Raw genomic sequence first — 22,964 nt, 5'->3', positions numbered from 1 at the left:
CATTTTTAGCAGAAACATAAAAATGCTGACATCTTTCTTTCTTTCTTGACCGCTCCATACATTATGTTGCTAATAGATGCCTCTCTTGAATTTCAGACAGTGAAAATAATTACCACAATTTCTCTTTTGCCTCTCCCCCTTCCCTTCTGATGGCTTCTGAGTCTCTTTGAAGGAAGGCTTGGCTGCATAACTAGACCTGCATAAATCACATCAGCCCCTGTGTCTGTGTGTGGAACAGCAGCACAGGCAGGTCTCCTACACACAAGAGAGGATTAAGAACAGATTAAGCACATTGATTCTGTTATTCCCCCAGTGTGTGCTTCATCTAACTGTTGCACTATACACTTGGCACATTTGTGATTAAAGTCTGGGGAACAGATGAACATATTGTAAGCAGATAGAAAGAAGGCAGCTATTAAAATTAGTTTGAATTACTTCTCTTGCTAGCAAAAAAATAAAAGCTCCCCTCAAAACCAGATCTTTTATCATGAATTCTAGAAGCAATCAGAAGTGTTTCTAAATATCATGTCTTCCCAAATAAGGAATTTAAAGGAATAAGTCCTGTAGGAAGCTCAAAGAAGACGGAATGAGAAGGAGAAGTAATTCCATTTGTGACTGAAAACTCAATTTTGGTCATCAAAGACAGGTCTTCCTATGTGTTTATTCTTTACCATTTTCAGTCTGTGGGAGTTGAAGGAACTCAGTATGTCACAGGATGTTCCAAAAAGGTTGGGATTAGCCCTTGGGTCTTAGATGAGTGATCGCATTTCCTATTATTGAAGGAAGATGGTCTAGAACTAAAAAAATTCAATTTTCTTTGTTGTCACACCTACACTGTGTAGACAATACTAAAATTTTTCTTGTATGTACATTACCAGCTTGAAAATTTGTCCTTGGGTAGTGAGTTGGCCTAAATTCTGGATCCTAACAATGTTGTGGATAATGGTAAAATTAAATTTTCATTTTACTGCTTATCCTCCAATATTACCCTGACATTATTAGCAGTATGCCTTTCTGGCATGAAGGTTAACTGCATTCTGACTCCATTTATAAGAATGCAGCTAGGTGGGTGAAACAAGTGCTTATTCCTTTCTATTCAGCACTTGGGAACCTTCATCTAATACAGTGCCATGTTTGGGTCTTCCCAGCCCAAAAGATACATTGACCAAGGGGAATGAGTCCAGTAAGAGGCACTTGGTGCCTAGGAGAATGTAGCATATAAGGAATAAAGATTGTACAAAAAGGCTGGGCTTGTTCACTTTGAAGAAATCATCTGACTTCAGCTGCCTAAGGAGTGGTTACAGAGAAGTTGGAGCCAGAGTGTTCTTAGAAATACAGAGTGAAAGGACAGGAAAGAGCAGTCACAGGCTGCAACATGGGAAATTCTTATGCAACAGGGAAACCCATCTCCTAGAGAGGCTGTGCAATCCCCACCCCAGGAGAATTTCAAATGTCAGTGCCCTCAGCAGCCTCACTTCATCTGAACTTGCATCAAACTTCAGTTTCCTTTGCTTTGAGTGGTTAGACCAGATGACCACCAAAGATCACTTCCTATCCAAATTATTTTGTGATCTTGTGATCTACCTGTGCACAAACTTTTGTTCTCACTTACAGTTAGTGAACCAAAATTTTGCAATATTAAAGGGAAAAAAAAAAAAAAGCCTTCATACTGTGGCCTAGGTTTTTTTCCAGTTATCTTTCTCCATTTTTTCCTACCCCAGTCTTGACTTCATAGTCTCTTTACAAAGTGTCTGAAAACACAGGGACAACTAATCAACCATTAATGGCAGAATAAGCTCACTGGGCTTTTCTCAGGAAAAGAATCACAGATTGGTTTTGTATTTCTAATTGAGTTATTAGTGTGCCTAGTTAAGGTCATAGGCTATTGATTTGTTTGGGTGAGGAGGTTTATTTGTTTGTTTCTTTAGTTAGTTCGGTTTGTTTTTCTCTGCTAAATACTTTATTCTGACATTAAGTAATGTCAGAATAAAGTACTAGGAAAATTACACTTCTCTCATTTCAGTTGTTTGATACCTCTTCAGCCTCACTGCCATTTTTTTGTTACAAGGGCCAGCTATTAAATAAAATTGCAAAGGGACTATAAATTTTATTGCTGTCTGTGGAAACCTCTTTCCACACAAATATGCTATCCAGGAATTTATTGTTCAGTGCAGAGTATCAAAAACAGTAAGTTGCTTTACCATTTTGACACTCCTGTGTTTGAAGTGGTTAATACCCAGCGAGAAAATGCCACACAGATTTAAAATGCAGTTAATGTGGTACAAACTAAATTGTAAACCTGACCAGATGGGATTTTTGGGAGGTAACCATTTTAAATCCCTCTATCCCTGTTGTTTTAAAAGCTTAATGGACTGGGGAAGATAGGTAAAGTAATTGACAGATGTATCACCATCAGAGAAAATATCCACATCCTCCTCTATTATGTCAATCCTACAGAATTAGCAGTGGTAACTCAGCTTTTAATTATGATACCTAGAAGGCTGTTGCAAAATACTTAAGTGAGGGCCATGTTTATGGAAAATAGTAGAAAATAAAAATATTAAGATTTTTTTACACTCTATGGGCATTGTGTAAGCAACGGTCACCTTCCAAACACCAGGAAAACGGCAGTGAATTTGAACAGCTACATTTAAATCAAGTTTTTTTGGTCTTTTTTTTAACAGATACGGAAATTCTAGGATTAAATGAAAAGGAACCTTGTCTCTCCATCTGAACTGAGACTCAAAATAACAATAAAAAGCCAACAAGAATTCCTTAGGAAGGAGACTGAGTAAAATTTCCTGGCAAAATAGACACTCCTAACCTTGTACCTTTCTAATACATTCAATGAACAGTTGAACCTAAATGATAAGTTTAGGCTTATCCCAACATGTGTTTTTAATTGTTATCCTCTTTTCACATATCCCATACTGTGTTCTTGTTCACATAAACAGGAACTAAAAATTAAGACACTCACATTCTCAAGAGATAGTTGTAGTGTGCCAAACAAAGGATGGTCTTTCTTCCAGAAAAAAAAGCATTTATACATATATGGATTGGATTGACTCTTGTTTTTCTCTGCCTTAGCTCATGAACCCTGTGTACATTTGTTTAATATGACCTTTAATGATGTGACTAGAGCAGGAGAGTGCTGAGGACCATGACTAGGAGGAAATAGCAGGAAATGCAGCTATGGACTGCAGCTTTGTGTGAAGCCTCTGCAGCTTCTTTCATATTTTATTCTATTAAAAAATGCTCAGTCCCTCTAATAAAATTCTTATATGAACCACAGTCACTAAAGTGGTTGTGGTGCTTTGAAGTTTGACTTAATTAATATAACTGTAATTTGCTTCAAAGCAAATATTATCATTCACAGCTAAAGCTTATGCAGAGAGAAAGATCTAGAAGGTTCTTCGAGATGTCTTTTTTGTTATCCTTTTAGCCCTTCTAAAAAGAAGCTTCTGGTCACCCCCAAATTGCAGGCTTCAGAGAACAAAATTGCTAAATTTCTTGATGGTTAATCTCTTTCCTGGGCTTTCAAACCATAATCAGACTTTTCTTATAAATTACTATATCTTTTATGTAAGGTAAGAGCAGAGTAGGAGCATCACGTGCCCTCATGTGGATTTTGCACAGCACACCCAATCAAGGCATCATTGTTTGCATGCTCTTTCTCATACAATCTTATCTCACAGTTCTAATTTAAACGACCAGCTCTTAAAAAAAAAAAAAAAAAACACCAAAGGAAACTTTCAAATTATGCTGATTAAACTAACGAGTTCGCTTATTATACTGTTTTGACAATATTTCCTTTTATTTAAGCAGTACTGCGAGGCAGCACCTCATGGGGAGCAGGCAGGATGCTCTGGCTGAAGACAGACATGAGAGCACAGCATCACAATATGCTGATGCTGAGCTACCTCTGCAGCTGCAGAACAGAAACTGTGACTCAGCCACAGCTCCTTCCTTGCTACTCTTAGCTTGGGGGAAGAGTGTCAATTAGCTCCTCTTATTGTCCTTTGTGGATCTGATTCTTGTCTCTTTGGATAAGCAGTTTATTGCTGCCATAAACAAGTGTTTCTCAGCTGACAAAAAAATACTCCTTCACTGAAGACAAAGTGAGCCTGTGTTTAATCTAAGTTCCCATGAAAAGTAATTTTTTAAAAGGGCTCTTATTTAATTTCCCTTGGCTGTGTTACTAATAATACTATTTGATATAGCAAATAGACTCCTTCAAATTTTTCATTGAAACAGAAAAAAACCTTCCTTCCACAGCATGTATTTAATAACTGTTCTGCCCCCTTAAGATGTCATTTGGTGTCATTTACAGTCTGCTGCTCAAATCCCCTGGAAATAGTAAAGCAGGGGTTGGATATTTACTTTTCACTGGTTTTAAATAAAGCCTTGTTTAATCCCTAAGTGAAAGACTTGGCCTTCTCCTCGAGGAAAAGGAGCTGATAATAACTGTGAATGTGTAAGTTCTGTGTCACTGAAAAAAGATCTTCACTACTCGCCTTAGCACCTTTTCCATTTCTCTTGCTGTAGGTGTGTAACGGGTTTGGAAAAACATTTGCTAGTCAGCCAAACTGTTGCATGATTCGACTGTAAGTAGCCTATACCAAAAATATTAAATTTTTTGTGGCTAACCACTCAACAGTTCGCTACCACCATAAACCAGCAGCTCCTCTGCTGTGTGTTCTGAGCTGTCTTGCACCCTGGGAAGATCAGAACACAGTCGGTGGCCCAGATCGATTAAACACATTTTATTTGGAAGAGGTGTCACAGTGTCTCTCCTTTCCCAGCCTGACAGAACAGTTGGCAACCTTTCCAGTGACATAAAGAGATCTTTTGAAACCCATACGCCTACATAAGCTCCTAACATCTTTGATTTAAAGGAACCATGTTATAAAAGAGAAGAGGGTGCACATGGTTTCGTAATATTTTCCCTCTGATTCTTCTCACTCCAAAACAATTCCATCTACAAATACATTTTGATAACTTACACATTTTCATATTATCTCAAGCAGAGGGGAACTGGCATTTTTATGACCTGGGATTTGCTTGTTGGCACTTGCCTTGCTGGGGAAATGCTCATTAGAACTCCAGTCAACACATTCCACTCTTTCCCAGCCTAAAGTCATCAAAGTTTAACACAGAGGCACATTTCCCAGGAACACTATTATGTCCAAAAATCTAATTTAAATTAAAAATAAAAGAGCCGGATTCAAAAATTCATGTTAAAGAAACCTCAGCATGAAATGATAGCAAATAAGAAAAGTAATTTACTAAAATTAGCTAATACCCTGTATGCATTCGTGTTCAGTGGCTGATTTTACAAGTAGAAAAGTGCTCACAGAAAGGAAATCATAAGTACAATGCAAAGTAACCATGTCCCATGGAGACTGAGTGAAAGCAGGAGGATTATTTTGTGTGTGGGCCCAAAACCATCATCCAGGGACAGTTCCAGCTGACTTCAAAGTGTTTCACATTCAAGCAGTGGAAGGCATGCCTGTATCTATTATATTATGTATGTCTTTTTGTCTGGCTGTGTCCTGGAGTGCTCTGCAGAGTGGCTGTAGAGAGTAAATTGGTAGAGTTAAAAATTAACATTAGAGGGACAAAAAGAATTAAGAACTGTGGACAAGGGAGAAGGCAAGGATATGTTTAGGAAGGGGTTAGAGAATCAATGAGGCAGAAAGAAAGAGGGAGACTACTTTCAGCCAGTACATGTCAAGAAGGAATGAACTAAGCAGAAAAAATGATGCAGAAAATACAAAATAAAAAGGAGGATATAGATTAAGGCAGACCCTGAGAGAAACAAGAGAATCACCTTAGAGGATTTTGGAAACAAAATGGTAAAATTGAGTGGGGATTGATATTTCTCTGAAGCTTTGTCTTAAAAGAACTGCTCTTAAGAAGCACCTTCTTTAAACAGACCAAGGCCACATTCTGATCTAATTTTCACTTCCTCTCATGTGTAATATCCACTGAAACTCATGCAATTCTGTGCTTACAAAATATCAAAAATTCATCTGAAGGCTGTATGAAGCCACCAGAAATATTTTGAACTTTTAAAATTGAGACTGCAATTAACTGTCCTTTTGTTTCTCAAGGAAAAGGAAACGAAACATCTAACAATTGTGTTGATACTCTAATGGAAATGAGTACAAAAGGCAGAAGTAAAGCAATCTCTCTCAGGTAAGCCTTTCACTGAACTATGTTCATTCCTGAATCCTCCATATTCTGTCAGTCCAGATTATTTTTTTTAAGCATTTCTATATAAAAATAACATTGAGTAGAAAACCCAACGCCTGCATTACCAAGCAAATGATTAAGGGCCAAGGTAAAAACAAACTCTTCCCAAGTTTGTTTCTCAAGTACCCTTAGGTTTGGACACTTAGGAGGCAGGATAGAGCCCAGGGTGTGGGGGAAGTCAGCTGATGAGCAGTGTGGGGGTTCTGCCACTCTCATGTACTTGCCCTCAAACTATCCTTCACTTCAGGGTTTGCAACAGCCCTCTTGCCTCATAGAAAAATATGGATCTCAATAGCACAACCAGTTCTTCCCACCAGTACAAATATGACCTTTAAACCCACATATTAACTGTGTGCCAACAAGCTTTACAGTTCTCTCGTTAAGCATTTTAATTAAAAAGATGCAGCACTTGTTTCATCTGACATAACGCATTCAGCAAAGTACAACAGCGTAGGCACATCTGTATATCTGCATACTAGAAAAGTCTAAAAATACTTGTATAAAAGACAAAAGGTGGCTTTTGAACACATGACCCAGTCCTGGCTTCAATTATATGTTTCAGCATAAAGTATTATGATTTTGTTTTTAGCTACATGTGCGTGACTACCTAATTACAAGGCAATGCTTTTAAATGAAAGGCCTTGATTCTGGCATTAACAAAGGGGTAAATGAGGACTACCACTGTTAACTAGAATGGGACTGAGCTGGTGCAAAAGTTTCTTGAAATAAGAATCTTGCTCAAAATTTTTGTCTGTTTGTCTGTATCTGGAAGAGAAATGTGGTAAAATCCAGGTTGGCAATCTCAAACTGGCTTTTGGGATTTACACCATTAATCTAAAAATATGATGCTTGACTGCAAGGAACAAATGATGACGGCGTAGTTAGGCCTCAGTCTGTTACATGGACTCAGAACCACGTGTGTTCCTTTATACCCAGTTTCTCTGAAATTTGTTCTAAGAAGGGAACAGAAACAAATTTTGCATTGTAATGAGTGAAGTGCATTTCTCAGGTGTTTGCTGAAAAGTACAGCAAGTACATACAGGTAAATACATTTGTAACTTGCACAGTGTTCATAGAACACAGAGAAGAGCTTCTGAAGGAAGAGAAGTACCCTCACCAGTGGGAGCTAATGAATTAGAATATACACTGAATGGACATAAAATTGTCCCTTCTTCTCTCGGGTGATGCTGCATTTAAGTTGCACAACTAGATCTGTACAGAACTGTTTGATTAAGTTCATAAGATTTGTGTGTTAAATGATTCATTAGTTTAAAACATTGAAAACAATCATATTACTCTGCCAGTGTCTAATAACTTAGACATCTGAATGTCAGGGTTTTTATCTCACAACCTCTTATCTAAGGAATATTGTATGTATTCTTCAGATGGACATCTAAATGTCTAATCCAAGAGAGGGTGTCAGCATAGCCATAAATGCAAAGCATCTTCTTTCCTGAGACTCTGACAAAATAAAGCATATTGCAAATATTTAAATAAACAGTTGGGTTGGGATTTTTTTCCCATGTGTTTTATCTTTTCACTTTCATCTGTAAGGTAACCACTTCTGACTGTGGCATATCTGAAATTCCTTTATTATTTATGAACATCAGTGAGCTGAGAGTATCTCTCAGGAGGGAGGGAGACAATCAGTAGTTTAACATTTGAAGTACATCTTTCACATTCAATATTGCAGTGGATGACTCACAGTGGGTGAATCACGTGGTTAATGTCTGGCAGTCTGGAGCATTTTTTATTACCTGAGTTCTCATGAGAATGTGGGAGGTAGCATTATGCACCAGGGCCATCCAAAACATGCACCTAGCCTTTAGACCATGAATTTTCCTTTATGAGAACTAAAAGCCTGGTGCTGCATGTGATCCCAGGTCTGCACCAGTTCTGCTGCAAGGGGTTTATGGTAAAAATCTGAAAATGCTCTTTAGGGACAACTGGCTTGTTTCACTTTGCCTGTGTGTCAGTTCTGAAACGTCACTGGATTTATTTTTTTGTTTGTCACTCTGAATTGGCAGTCTTAAAGATCTATTCAAAGATGTTACTTGGAGACTTCAAGAAAAAAAGCACGGGCCTACTGCAAAGCCTGCTAAAGTCAGCACAAAGCTCTCCATCAATGTCAACGGACTTCAGATCAGAAATTAAAAATATTATTCTTTCTTACCTTTTCTTTTTATTAAAGAGCTTTTTCAAGCCAAACAGTTTGGTTTGTTCTTAATTTTGAGTATCTATAAGTCTTTAAACTATCACAGCTTGAACTCATTGTGCTTAGGATAGCATTCATTCATTTCTGTTCCATGATTTAGTGAACTACTAGAGTTGTGTTTGAAAGAGATGGTTCGAAGTAGCTCTCTGTGTATAAGCATGCATTTGTGCATATCCTAATAGACTTACAGATCAAGCACCACTTTTTGAGCTTCTTATGAATTTTCTCAGTACCAGGATTATGGAAGTGTTGGCTCCTGAGATTATTGGAAGGAAAGGGAGATCAGATAAAATTCAAAAATCATTTAAGGAGATTTAAATGTAAATGTCCATAGAGGAGTATATTGTTTGTCACTGAAAAGAAGTAAAAACAGGTTTCATTTTAAATAAGAAGTAAAGTTATAAAGCATATTCTAAGAGCTTGTTCTTAACAACTAAAAGTAAGAAAATTACATTTTGATGATTTAGCTTTTTTTTCCCCTCATGATTGTGATGAATGAAGTTGCTGTTTAAACAAGATATGTTAAATAAAAGTTTTTGTCAGGATGGACTGATGTTAATGGCATCGGTGTCATTGTTTTTCTAGATGAACAAAACTTTCTGACAGAGGAGAAATGTTTACAAGGTTTCATTAGGAAGTCATGCATGGAGTTTTTCAAAGTCTAGACATATTTTAGTGCTGAATATATAATGACAAGTGTGGTGTGGTTATAGACTGTTCTTTAATGGCAGTTCAGCTTTATAATGAACATTTAGATTTTTGTAGTTAATCTAGTATTTGAAGAGTGTTTATTCATGAAGACAAGTGAATACTGTGAAAGTGGTACATAGTATTACTACATTGCCAATATCTCTAATTAAAATAGTGGATAATTTAGCATTCAGAAGTATATTCTTATCTGTGCATGGTAAATGTCATGATACCCCTCCAACTGACAGGAAAACTGATGCACATATTTGTGATGTATCCAGAGTAAATCAGAGGCAGAGCTCTAAACAGCTAGCAGAAATATTTCCAGAAGCATATTTCCAGAATATATTTCTATATATTCTAACAAAAACAGAGCAATATCTTCACAGTTCATATCTGTAGTTAAAACATGTAGGCAAGACATATGAACCAATTTCCCCAAAATGACTGCCACAGTTCAGTAAAAATATTGTTTTCTGATTTAAATAGATGTGCTCATGTAATACCAGAAGGCATTCTTTACACTGACTGCCTGAGAAATTGTCACATGTTTTGAGTAACTTCTTTGAGCATAAATCCCCTGTCAGTAATATAACTGGCTACAGTTGTACCTCAAGCTAATAGCACTCTTGCCCACAAATGGACTGAATGAAAAATATATTAGAGGCCATTATAAAGTCCAACTTTTAATTTAGTTTCTTTGGATGGCTTGTGATAATTTGAAGTCTTTAAATCAAAAGTAGATAGCATTCTAAAAGACATTATAGCTCAACAATTATGAGCACAAAGTAAGAACTCCTGGGTGATGTTCTTTGGCCTGTGGGAGGCATGAAGTTGGAGTAGATGATGGTAATTGCTCCTTTATCTGCCACATCTATGAATCTAAAGTACCTTTTCCACAGTCCTGAGGGGAGGGAAGAATAGATGGTCATCAAGGAACAGTGGTTTCTGTTAATGCAGCCTTCCAGCTACCATTTCTGACAGCAGCTCTCTGTACAGACATCACCATTCTGCTCTTTTCCATCAAGCATGGAAGTGATTAAAAACTTTTAGAAATACTTGTATAAGGTGATATTCAAGATATTGACTTTAGCTAAATGATAGTTAGGGTAAGTTACACCTCAATATCACTCAATCTTTTCATTTTACAACTCATCCTAAAAGTCATTTTGCTAAAGGAAGCAGACCTATTACTGCTGGTGATTTATTCAAAGGAGCTCATTCTGGTTCCCTTGGGGCTGTCTCCAGGTGCTTAAGGCATATTTCCCTAACCAATTTCATACTCTGTGAAATCTTTTCTCTCTCTTTACCTCTCTTATCAGGAAAGGATCAAATTTTCTCACCTTGAAACAAGCTTGTTCTACCCTTTTGAGCAATCATGGGAGAGAGAGGCATCACTTAGATATTCTTACAGGTAATCAGGAAGGTAATTGCTAGATTAGCTGCCACTGCAGAGTTCTCTTCAAATGCAATCTTACTTCAAAAACAAGGGACTCCCTGACCTCTGAAAAAATTAATAATGTCTAAAATCCACTTAGAAATTCCTCAGTCTTCATGTAGGGGTTTCTCAGATTTCAGCCTTTCTAGAAAAACAGGTAATATTCAAAATCTTTCCTCCCACTCATTCTTCAATCTTTGGAGCTGAGTGTGAAAGCATCTTGAATTCATTCCATTTCAGTCCTACCTGAATTCCTGCCTTTGGTTTCTGCACTGCAGTGCACATCTTAACCTTTACTTCTTGAATTTCTCACTTTACTGCAGATCAAATATCCCAATAAATGTACCATTGAAGAGCATAATTAATTTAGGTAATGCAGCTGTGGCTGTTGCAACCACACAAAGTTCTAGACAGCAACTCTGCTGTAGAGGTTCACTGGATGTTTTCTGTGCTGCTGCTTGGGAATTCATCTTTTATTGAACATGAATACAGTAATGAGGTCTATGCCCATATTTCTAAATCTTACTTGTGTGCAAAACTTTTTGTTTAGAGATACTTAATTTGTGATTACAGATTTATCCATTCTGGTTTATTTTCTCCCATTCCCCTTCTGTGTCCCTTACTCAAAAAAATTCCATAAGAAATTTTGTATTTATCCCCAATTTCTTTCTGCTCCATTGAAAACCCTTCCATCTGGCATCCTATAGTAAGTTCTGTATCCCTTTGGGCAGTAATTCCTTTTCATTTCCCTGGTGTTCTTTCTGGAGGGAGCTTCATTCCTTGGGTCACCTTGGAGGGTTTCCCAGGGGGGACAACCATTCTGCTCAGGTGTACCCACACAGGTGTCCTTCATTCCTCACTGACCACCTTACTGGGGTTTCTCCACCTGTTGCCAGCTCTGTGACCTGGGCAGGGTCTTTGTGTTTAATATGATTAACCTGTAGTGGGATAACCCAACATCAAGCAAATTTAATTTAGTATTCTAGGCAAAGCTGGGAGGGGGGAGGGCAGGGACGTGGGATGTGGCAGTAGCAATGATGGTGAAGGAGGAAGGGAGTAAGCAGTGGAGGAGGTTTATTGTGTAGCTGGGAAGCAGTACGGATGTTTTTTCTCATCCTGTAGCAACAGGAACTGAGGCAACTGCCAAGAGGCACCTAATGTCCCCTTCTGGCAGCACAAGCAGAAAGACAAGAAGTTCACAGCTTGATTCCTTGCTTTTGGCAGCTCAAAAATGACGAATACAACAGGAGTGCTCTGGAAAACAGCCTGATGAAAAGGCATAATTAGGCATCATTTACCCGTGGCAGACAGAGGAGGTATGTACTTAAAGGCTTACAGCACTTTCCATACTGCATTTCTTTATTAACTCTTGGTTCCTACTGGAAAGTTTAAATTGGCTTTAAATATGCTTGGGTACCACAGTGAGAAAACAGTTGTTCTGTAAGTCAGTCAAGTGGGTTTGAATAACTGCTCAGTTAATAGTTTGGAAAGGTGCTTGCAGGTTTTGAATTGTCTGTTGTTTTTCTCTTCTGGTGATGCACAAATAGCTTGAACTCTTTGAGGGAAGTATGATGAACCTATCAGGTGTGGCAGTAAAATGCTGGAGATTCAGTCCTTGCCTTGTTCCTTCAGCTGGGAAGATAAGAAAAATCTCTTTTGCCAGGAGACAAGTGAAGAGGTGCGAATGGGTGACTGCTCAGTTGACAAGTGAAATTCGGTGGAGGATCTGCTCTGTCAGTAGCTGAGGAAATGGCTGTGGCAGTTTGTCCTCTCAGTGATTTGTTGCTGCCATCCATTGCATCCTGCACAGTAAGCAGCAGGAGCACTCCTTGCCAGAGAGTAAAGTAAGTTAAAGCTTACCTTCAGCTGCCAAGGAAAGCTGTTAAATTAGCCTTGTTGGTTCTAAACTGCAGTAGCTGAGGAGCATTTTTCTGAGCCATTCTCCTGACTCAGCTGAAAGCAGCAGCGTGCTGGTGAGAAGGTTGGAGCTTTTTAGATCAGGGTGGAATGGAACCTTCATCTCAACCACTACAGGCCAGTGGAAGACAAACACTTCCTTCAGATCTGTCTCACCTGCAAATAATAGCCTCTCTGAATTTTTTTCTTCTGGAAGACTAGTGGGATTTACACTCTGTTACGTGATATGACTCATGGCATTTAACACGGCCTAAAGAAAATAATGTGATTTATATATTCAAATAAATATCATTTATTGATTCGCAAAATTAGAAACAAAACTACCTAAACACAGAAGGGGAAAAAAAAGTAATTTAGAACTTGTTTTTTGTCTAAATATAGATTTGATAATTGCTTTTTTTCCCTAGCCACTTCTGTATCCTAGATATCCTGGAAGAAAAAAAAAAAAATCCCCGTAGCTGCATTTTTTTCTGACCTCCCTGTAGTAAAATGGCAGTCTACCAACAACTGTCAATTTGCAAATAAAGGTGAACAAGTAATTCTTCAGCTGTCAGGCAGCTGATTTCAGGATGCTAAGTAAGCCTTGGGGAGATGCTGGGATGCCATGCTGTCCATGAGGCAGCCTTGTTTGGAAATGGAGGAAGCACTACAGACAGCAAAAAGTCTCTCTGGGATTTACACCTACTGTTTAGGGGGCTCTATCTCCTACATCATTCCATACAGGAATCATATGAAGCAGTAAACTCGTAGGGTCCATCTGAGACAGAGAAATCAGCACCTCTCAAAGGACACTATAGCATGGAAGGCTGGCTTATATGCTTCTTTCTGCCTTTTTTATGGGATTTTGGTCTCAACATCAGTTTAGCATTAATATGAATTTTCTCAATATCACTCAAGCTGTACTGCAGGTGTTGGGGTTTGGGGACCCCATGGATGTAGGTAGTACATCTATGTGAATGGTATTCACATTTCTTGATTGACACTTTGCTGGTTCTTGCTTAGCTCGACTCTGGAGTAGCCAACTCAATCTCCTGGCAAGCCAACTAAGGCATCAGAGTGCAGCTGCTTTGAATATGTGGCTGCAGGAGGTTCACCCTGTGCTGCCCAAGGAAACCACATCCACACATCCCTTGTAAAATCTCTTCAGGGAATCAAATGCTGATTTTATTTATTTTTTCTTTTTTTTTTTCCTTAGGATGTGTTCTTCCTTTTCTTACTTATGCAAAAAGAATAATGATCATAGCACTGGCACACACTTGCAGCAAATTACTATTGATTTTATCAAATCACTCAGCTGCATTCCAGTGCTTAAGCAGCTATGGGGGCATTTATTGCTTCCTATCAAGTATTCTGCATTGATGAGCATGGTGTGCTGGGAATGGTGCTATTTACATTGTGGAAGAAAATCACTCTGAAAATATAGCCAGTTTGTTAATTGGTAAAATATTTTCCTTGTTGGCAATTGGTTCATTTCTCTCTCCACACCCCAATATCAGAATTTACTGACAGATTCTTTCAGGAAGGAGGGAGGTAGGAAATAGTAATGAAAAGAATAGATAGGTTGTCACTATAAAAAAGAAAATTAGTCTTTCAGAATGCTGTGGAAGAACTTCATGCATTTATCTCTAGTATATGTCTCTGAACCATCAATGTATTCTACTCCCTAGTTTATAGCCTGATCTAAAGATATTTTTCTGTCTTTCTCTTTGTGTATTAAAAAGAACATTGTGTGTAGGGGGGAGTTCAGTGTAGTACTTGGGTTGCACTTACTGCACTTAGAAGTGATTTAATTCCAATAATCTGAAATGACAAGTACTGTATGGGTTTTTTCTTGGCATTAATAGGATCAAATCAGAAGTGAGATATATACTGACAGAGAGGCAGGAATTAAGGATCATAAAAATAACATTTGAAATGGTTCTTAAACCGAAATAAAGCTCAAAAAAAAAAAAAAGTGCAAGGAAAAAAAACCTAAGCAGTGGGAACAAAGGAAATGTCCTGTTCACTAAAAGAACTAAGGGTAGGAACAGGTGAAATAAAAATGGCAGAGAGAACCAGTGCCTGCTAAATATGAAAGGCCTATATGCTGCTAAAACTGTATCATGCTGTATAGTTTGGAAACTTAGATAATACTTTTTGCTTTCACAAAAAAGATCTGAATAAACCAGTGGAGACTGAATGAATTTAAACAGCAGCAGCATTGTTCCTTCATCCATACAGAGACTCTACAGAGGCCTGTAGGATGAAAGAGATGTAAAAAAACATACAGATGGATGCAGATTAAATTTGGAATACGATCAGATCATCTTTTATGTTCGAACATTTTAATAATATCCCATGTTTTAGTTCAGATATAGCATCTGACAACAGACATGATGCTAATCCCTTGTAATGAAAAGAAAATTATTTATCCTGTTTGTTGCATCTTAACTCTTCCTAGGTCAGCAAATTCATAGTAGAGCTGCTAAATACATAGTTAAAGTTCATTTAGACTCAAAAGTGGTTTTGGATCACCTTTGAAAGTGGTATTTTTTCACCTATTAGTTGTTCTAGGCCTGTTCCAACAGCAAATGTGAAAGAATTCAAACAGGCATTGATTCAGGGTCGCTGCCTGAAAATTCCCTCAGTATCTACATCTCTCTCCATTACCACAGCCAGGTCAATTTTCTCTCAGTGTAGAAAGAAAAATTAGTATATCAATATAGCAAATATCAGTTTGAAAACTCCCATTGCTTCATTTCAGTGCTGTGCAGAATAATCAATACAGAATTGCTCCCTCTCCAGTACCTGTATTCCTTCTGGATTTCATCTGTAAGTCAGGAGTCCTTTTTGTGCTGTGATTATGGAAAAAGATTTTCTTCAGGCTTGGGAAGAGCAAAGACATACCAGGAAGAACTTGTGTTTCTCTTCTCTAATCATGCAAAATTCTATCTCAATTACTTTTTGTTGAATTTTGGATCCTTCCTTTTTCCAGATCGTTTTTAGTAAGTCCATACAGCACTCTCTGCATTTCTGTTCACTGCCCTTTTGGAGAAACTTTAAGTTGCAGGACTAAACAATGTGCAGCTCAGCACTAAATAAAAAAAGTATTAACGTACTGTTTCAGTCTAGATATTAAAATTAATTTTGTTCAGTTTATTTATCAATTCAGCCCTTCAGCAGTGTGTTAGAATGGATTCATACAAAAAAGACCGAAATGAAACAAACCAAACCAAAACACAAAACAACCACAAAACTCAAACAAACAACTAAAAACCCAAACAAAAAGCCAAACCAAACAAACAAAAAAACCAAACCACCACAAAAGAGGTCATAAACAGAAAAAAATCATATTAACTAGCAGTGAAGTGGAACTAGTCTGAGCAATTTCCCTTTGAGATGGTCTTCTGTTCAAGTAGTACAGTATTTTTCTAACTATGAAAATGTGACTATTTCAAGCACTTAAATCCTCCTGGTATTAGTCACATCACAAACCAGTTGGTCACATGTAACTCTCAAAACTGCAATAGGAGTTACACTCATAAGTCCCCCCGTATCAGTTAATGTGATACAAACAGCATGAAAGCAAAAACAGCTTTTCTCAGAGTTATTGAGGTTGATTGTTAATCTTTGCTCCTAAAAAAAAATAAATTAAAAAAGTATTTGCTGCAATCCAGTCAAAAAAACACTTTAAATTTGACAAAATAGGATTTACATGGCACTGTTGGATGTAAGAACCCTAGAGAAAGCATTACAGAATTATTCAGGTCGTGTGCATTTTGATGTTCTATATTTGGTTCTTTTATCTGACGTCCAGTTTGCCCAATGCCACAAAGTTGGTGTCTGCTGTTAAATAAGGGATGCAAATACTCAAGAGAGGTACCTCTATCTGGCCTTGTCACCTCTGAGCTAAAGCCCACAGTGTAGGTGATTCAGGTTTTCTAAGGCTAAAATGAGAAATACACAGTGGTTATTTGGCATTTTTACATTTTTTCATATCTATACATATTTTCACGTGCCTATCTCAGCATCCTGATCTACAGGGGTTTTCTTTGTTAGTTCTCAAGCTAAAGGCCTCATTTTCATACCTTGTAACCTCAAAATTCTCATCAAATTCTGTGAAACCAGAAGGCAGGCACTTGGCCTTGCCAATCAGGCCTTGGTTCAGACTCTCTGATACAGAAATTAAACATTAATGCACAATAATTACTAAGTTTGGAGCAAGGTACTTTTCCAAAACTCAGTGGAAAAAGGTGAAAGTTTATTCAGGTTCTCAGAATATTTATACATTGGAACCCATTCTTGAATGTTCTGAGGATTAGCCTGCAATTTTGGCACTTCTCCAGCTTTTTGTGTACCCTTTCCCTGGTTGCAATTAACCCTTTATTTCTTCATGTTGTCTTTCATCCCTACGCCAGCAATCCTTATTTGGCTTTCTTTTGCACCTCTGTGTAATCTGTCTTCTCAGAGTAAAATGGAAAGGTGTTGAAAATTACACAGGAAATTCTATTTTCCTGACACAATTGCCTGGATGTCATCTTGAATATGTCGGTGATTGGAGGCCAGAATGTCAAAGGTGTAAATGAGATGACAGGCATAAATATCCCAAGAGCTTTAGAAGGCAAGTCCTGGAAATTATGCTTATAGTAATGTTTGGTGTTTAACTCCAACGTGATGTTGTAAAAGATGCTGCTTAAAGTTTAATAAAGTTACATTGTTGGGAAAATAGGCTAATGTCAAAAGAAATATTTTGGGATATGAAGAAAATCCATACATATTTTCCATCTCGGCTAAAGCAATGTTTCTAGGCTGTCAAACACTTTCTACTTCAAAAAGATACAGCCAGATAGTCCAGAATCTAGAAGTAAGTTAGTTAATTTAGTTAGTTAGTTGACAATATAAACTGTTGATGAAACATTGGTTTGCTTTAATAGAGAGAAAAACTTACAGAAGATGGGAGATTTTTCTGTAGGAGGCTACAGGAGCTGTATGAGAACACTGCTTTTCATGTCCATCACAAGAGCTGAATTTCAGCAGCAACAAGGGATTTTGTGTTAGTAAGAAAGATTTTTGATTTCTGATTATTAGGGCTGGAATAAGAAACTGGAATCTGCGTCATTGGTCTTAAACAAAAAAAAACAACCAGAAGCCAAAAAACCAAACAAAACCAAACAAAAAAAACCCCCCAAAAAACAACAACAAAAAAAAACCCCAAAAAACAACAACAAAAAAACCCCCCAAAAAACAACAACAACAAAAAAAAAAAACCAAAAAAACAACAACAACAAAAATAAACCCCAAAAATCAAAGCAAACAAACGAAAAAAAAACAAACAAAAAAATCAAAAAACCAACCAACCAACAACAAAAAAAAGAAACTAAAAAAACCAACTAACAGTTTAAACAGTATCTCCTAGCAAGGACACTCACAGCTGTCTGAGCAGGAGAGGCCTGATTTGGAGGACATTTCAAGGCCTATTTCACATTCACTTATGTAAATGTCTCTCCATTGCTTCCATAAACTCTTAGGCACTAATAGGCCTTTGTTTGCTTAATGGTTGCCCCAAACATCAATCTTTATATTAGCAATGTTAATTCCCGTGTGAGAAGCGTTGCTGAATAGGAAATTCAAACTTCACCACTGGCAATGATGTTACCTGATCATTCTTTGCCACTGGTTCTGAGGTGCCTGTTCTGAGCTGCTACTTTTCACAGCTCTTCAGTGGCTACTCGAGCTCTTTTTCTAGGCTCATCAGTCATAGTCATGCATGCACTGAAGTCAAAAGAGTCACCTAACTCATTGGGCAAGACAGATCCTGACACTGCAGGTTTACAACACTCACAGATTTTGTGTCAGTGGAAGGTGATTGCGCCTGTTTATTATTCACATTAGATGGGTTATGACCTTTAAGCCAGTAGGCAAAATATCTTGTGCTGCTGAACTCTGTAAGGGGCTCGTTACTGAGCTCGGTGAGAGGAGTGACAGAACAAACCCAAAAAATCAAGATGAAAGGTTAAGTGTTCAAAGTGCCCAGGTGAACAACGGAGACCATCTATGTGTTTAGGGAACATGAACAATGGAGACCATCTATGTGTTTAGGGAACATGAACAATGGAGACCATCTATGTGTTTAGGGAACTTAAATAAGATGCTTGGCACCCCAAAATGCTAAGGTATCTCAGATTTTATTGGAGTGTGTGAAAATTATGGGTTCTCAGAGTTTTTTTAAAAAAAAACCTTTAATTTAGGTCCCTTTATATGTGGTTATATTAGATTCCTTTATATATGAAGTGCATAAAACTACTTTTAACCACCTGACTATGAATATTTTCATAAAAATATAATTAAAAATCAGTCTACTTGCACACTTTCTGCAGAAGGGCTCTATTTTTTATAGCTAGACTGTAAGAAGTTAGGAACTTTAATTTTGTGCAGTCTTCCCCTTTCAGTAGTGATCTGATAATGAACTTTTGTCTTTACGAGGAGAATAGAATTTAATATTTTTTTAATATATCCATCATCAATATATAAATTAATTCTATTAAATTTGTGTTGCGTTCTTAGTAAAGAACAATACATCAAGCCTATCTTTGATATGCTGATAATTATTTCATTAAAAGGACATTTGTGTATTCAGCATCAAACTAGTATTTCTCCCTTTTTATTTTCCATTTTGTGCCATTCCATACCTAAAAAAAAAAAAAAAAAAATCCAGAAAAATATAGCCTGTGAATAGAACTGTCAAAGTGTAAATTTACTTCTGTTTAAAAGCTGTGGTATTGATTTTATTATGTGTGTGAATCCAGATGGCCTTGGTTCTTTCCCTGCACAAGAATATGTTATTGGGTTGAGCTTGTTAGGTGACTGTCTGTAGTTAAAGGAAAAAAAGCTTTTTCCTGGAAAATGTCAGTGTTAGCAAAGTGCTCTGCAATGATTCTCCCTAAATGGAAATGATTCATTATATCAAAATGGCACAAGACACTTTCTAAGTGATTCAATGTAAATGTCTGGTGCATTTTCTCAGCTTATGCATTGTGACGGTTGTAATTTAGGACCCCACAACTGGGGTTTTAGACAGAAAAAAGGGATTGCTTTAAATGTGTCATAAAAGACACAGTCTCACTAAAAAACCTGGCCTATAGTACACAGTGGGATGTCATGCTCCCCACCTGGAAATGGAGCAGAGTCTACAAAGGGTTGTTTTTTTTTTACAGACACCTCCAATGTCAAATTTTCTCTAATTGCAGAGCGAAATCACCTTTTATAATGTAAGGAGTAGGGGAAAGTTCAAAACTCATCTATTCAAATAGAAAAGCTTATGAAAATGAGAGAAAACTGTCACGCACCACGGGCTGGGGTACCTTTGTGAAAGTTCCTTGAAAACAGGAAATATCTCTCAGCTGCCCTGTCTCTGAACTCCCATTTTGCTCCTGGTGGAGATGCTGTGTGTGTTGCTGCTTTCTTTAATGCTTCTGTCACTCCTCCCACAGAGGCCATTCAGACTGGGGCACATCACTTCCTACCTACACAATATGTGGTGATAAGAGATTAATTAAATATTTTTACAAATGGCTTTGCTAAAAAACGCACATAGGAAGAATCATAACAAAGAAATCCTAAGAGGAGAGAGGATGGAATTTGGAACTGGATATCAATACTCCTCAACACCTATTATTCCTGAATCCCAGAAACATAATAAATAGTCCACAATAGCCACATGTTGTAGAAGCAGCAGATTGCTATTTTGACTGTAGGCTTCAGACATGGAGTAAAGGGATTATTTGTTACTGTCTTGGTCATCTGTGACTTACAAATAAATGCAAATCTCTTTTCTCTACTTGCCAGTGTATGATAGGTCTAGGTAAAATCCCATGGTGATTCCAGTATATTTAAGAAAAGGAGGCATTTGGGATTTCCTTGATTTTGATTTTCAGGATCATAATGGCTGTTGACATTTTTCACAACACCTCTTGGTGTTGAGTTGTACCTTTAGATATTTAACAGATTTGTGCAAATGGCTGCAAACTCCAGCACCCACTGAAAATGTAAACGTGGTGTCAAGGCCAGTTCAGAGTCCCAGGCAAGTACATTAAGAGTGAGACTCCAGCCAGGATGGTAGATGGGGAGGAAAGTTGTTGGTCACTGACAAAAACACTATTCCAGCAGCTCCATGGGGCTGCTCCAGCAGTGCACAGTTGGTCTCCACTGTCTCACATTCTCCACACTGAGCATAAGCTTTTGAGCACGAGCTGAGCAGCTTCAGCCTGTTCTGCTGCAGCCCCTGCCAAGTACCTGTGCACATTCCCAGCCAGCATTCCCCTCTCCACCAAACACAAACCTGCTCTTTGTCAGACAGTCCCTCTGTGGCCTATCCAACATGTGCTGCAAGGGTAATGTTTTGTAAGTGAGGAGGAGAGCAAAAAACAGAGGGAAGCAAATGTCAACCAGCAAATAGAAGTGGAAACACCTGTTTGGCAGTGAGGAACAGCTGTACATGTGCAGCTGCTGCTCTCTCTCTCCACAAGCACCACGTGCTTGTTGCTTTACTTAAGGTTGACCAGGTTCTCTGTTGATCTGGAGGATTTAGTTGATGCTATTTAGAAAAGGAGACTTCTTTACCCTGTGGATTTACCCAGCTTTAATAAGAACTCCTGGGGCAAATAGCAGACCTATAAAAGTTGTATCTATTTTTTAATTTTATTTCCACTAGAGAAGAGTTTTGAATGAAAGTTTTCTTACCACTGATCCTTCAAATAAACCGTGGGTGAATTTTAGAGAATGATATGAGCACTAGATTTTATTTGGGTTTCATTGAGGATCTACATGAAGTGATTGTGTTTGTTGGAATCTATATATGATCTTTGGTTTTGGAGTTTGTCTTCTTTAGTTTTTTTTTATTAGGAATTTTTTCTCTTAGAAAATGTCATTCCATTGCAACCTAACTGCATTCTAAGTTATTTACATAATCACTTTTATTATGATAGTTTATTCAAAATTAATAATACATCTTTCCTGCATGCCAGAAAGGTCCCATTCCTCAATCATATGTAGGCACTTAATTCCTGCTGGAGAGCATCCAGCTCACAGTATAATTATGAGCAATAGCTAAGAACCATCAAACTCTATTGCACTGAACCATGAAGGATAGAAAGTATGAGAACACAGGTTTTGTAGAGATATGAAAGCTGGAAATAATTGGCCTGCAAGCTGAGTGTAGATACTGAGACATGTCTTAAACTGGGCAGAGTAGCCCAATCAAAAAAAGAATTAACTGTTTTTGAACTCCAGGCCACTACTGTTAATTGTAATAACCAAAATCAGCCTGTCTCTGCATTTCTTTTTCTTTTTCTTTCTTGAAGTGTAGATGTGTTGTATGCCAGTAATAAGTGATTAGCTTAAAGATAAGTAACTTGTGAAAATTCAGACAGTTGAAAATCTATAGGCATCACTTAATTTTGCCCTGACATACAAAAATATAATTAGAAGTTGGGAACATATGGGATAAAAACACTAGGGCATTCAGTTCATGCGAAATTCAGCACAGATACATTCTTCTCCTGAAAAGGTAAAAAAATAAATATGGGAGGCATTTCCTCTTGTCCTGCCCCCTCCCCCCCCCAAAAAAAAGGTCTATTACAATGGTAAAGAACAGAGTGATCTTTTGTAAAATATATTATTGGCAGCGATTTCTTCCATTTCTCTCTGCCAAGTCTTATGACAGTGTACATAAAACCAACCGTAAAAAAAAAATCTTATAATTAGGGTACTCATCATCTTGCCTTAAAAATTGGTACAAAAAAATAAATCCCTTTAGTGGATAGCACTTAACTCCAGTTGACAGTAGGCTCAATCCTACATGTTTTACTCATAGCTTTACTGTTGATGACGTCAATGACTTTTGTACAAGGCCAGCGGGGTTTGCTCCGAGGGAATAGGCATAAAAAACCCCTACCTTTAAGGAAAATTACAGTATAATCCAAGTAAAATCTCTGAGCTTCCTGTTAAAGAAAGGCATTGTCTTTCCTGTGAAGGAATCATGCTCAAAGGCCCTTTTATATCTGTATGCTTTAGGTATGCTGAAACACGCTGAAATGTAGCCTCCTGTCCTCATTTTACACAGCATTTGGAAAGCACTCCTGTATCAGCATTCCTCCAGCATGCACACCTCCAGTGAAGTGTAGTGTTTGGCACAGCATCCTCTTCTCTGCATCATGCTGCAGTGATATGTCACAAGAAAATGTCCCTCTCTGACACCCTGCAACTCTACTAATTGGGGCCATGGTGTGCTTTCCTGATTGTGGTCACTGACAAGAAAAACCTAAACTGCCCCATGGTCCCTCCTGGGAAATAACCAGAGAAAGGGAGGAAAGGAAAAGAATCCAAATGGTCTTGCTCTGTCACACTGACACAACTTTGGAGTAGCTCTGTTCACAGAATCCTTTTGCTGACCACAGTTTATCACTGGGAAAA

At 37.8% G+C, this 22,964-nt stretch overlaps 1 protein-coding gene across 5 annotated transcripts in view; it reads left to right on the top strand.

The window, feature by feature from the left end:
- The window catches only part of SLITRK4 (SLIT and NTRK like family member 4), a 122,182-nt gene that overhangs the window by 43,536 nt on the left and 55,682 nt on the right, over nt 1-22,964 (top strand). For 3 of the 5 annotated variants that reach the window (XM_051789085.1, XM_051789094.1, XM_051789068.1), the window contains one exon: nt 4,546-4,604. The exons of 1 other annotated variant lie outside the window; for it this stretch is intronic. The gene's annotated coding sequence lies outside the window, so the exon portion shown is untranslated. Of the gene's footprint in view, nt 1-4,545; nt 4,605-11,822; nt 11,894-22,964 lie in introns of those variants that run through there. One more of the 5 variants, XR_007904766.1, reaches the window with a different exon arrangement.

This window comes from Manacus candei, unplaced genomic scaffold (genome assembly GCF_025592945.1).
Source record: "Manacus candei isolate 608988 ecotype Guabito, Panama unplaced genomic scaffold, ASM2559294v1 h1tg000003l, whole genome shotgun sequence".
NCBI classification, from domain to species: domain Eukaryota; kingdom Metazoa; phylum Chordata; class Aves; order Passeriformes; family Pipridae; genus Manacus; species Manacus candei.
This window is presented reverse-complemented; position numbering and strand designations above follow the sequence as displayed.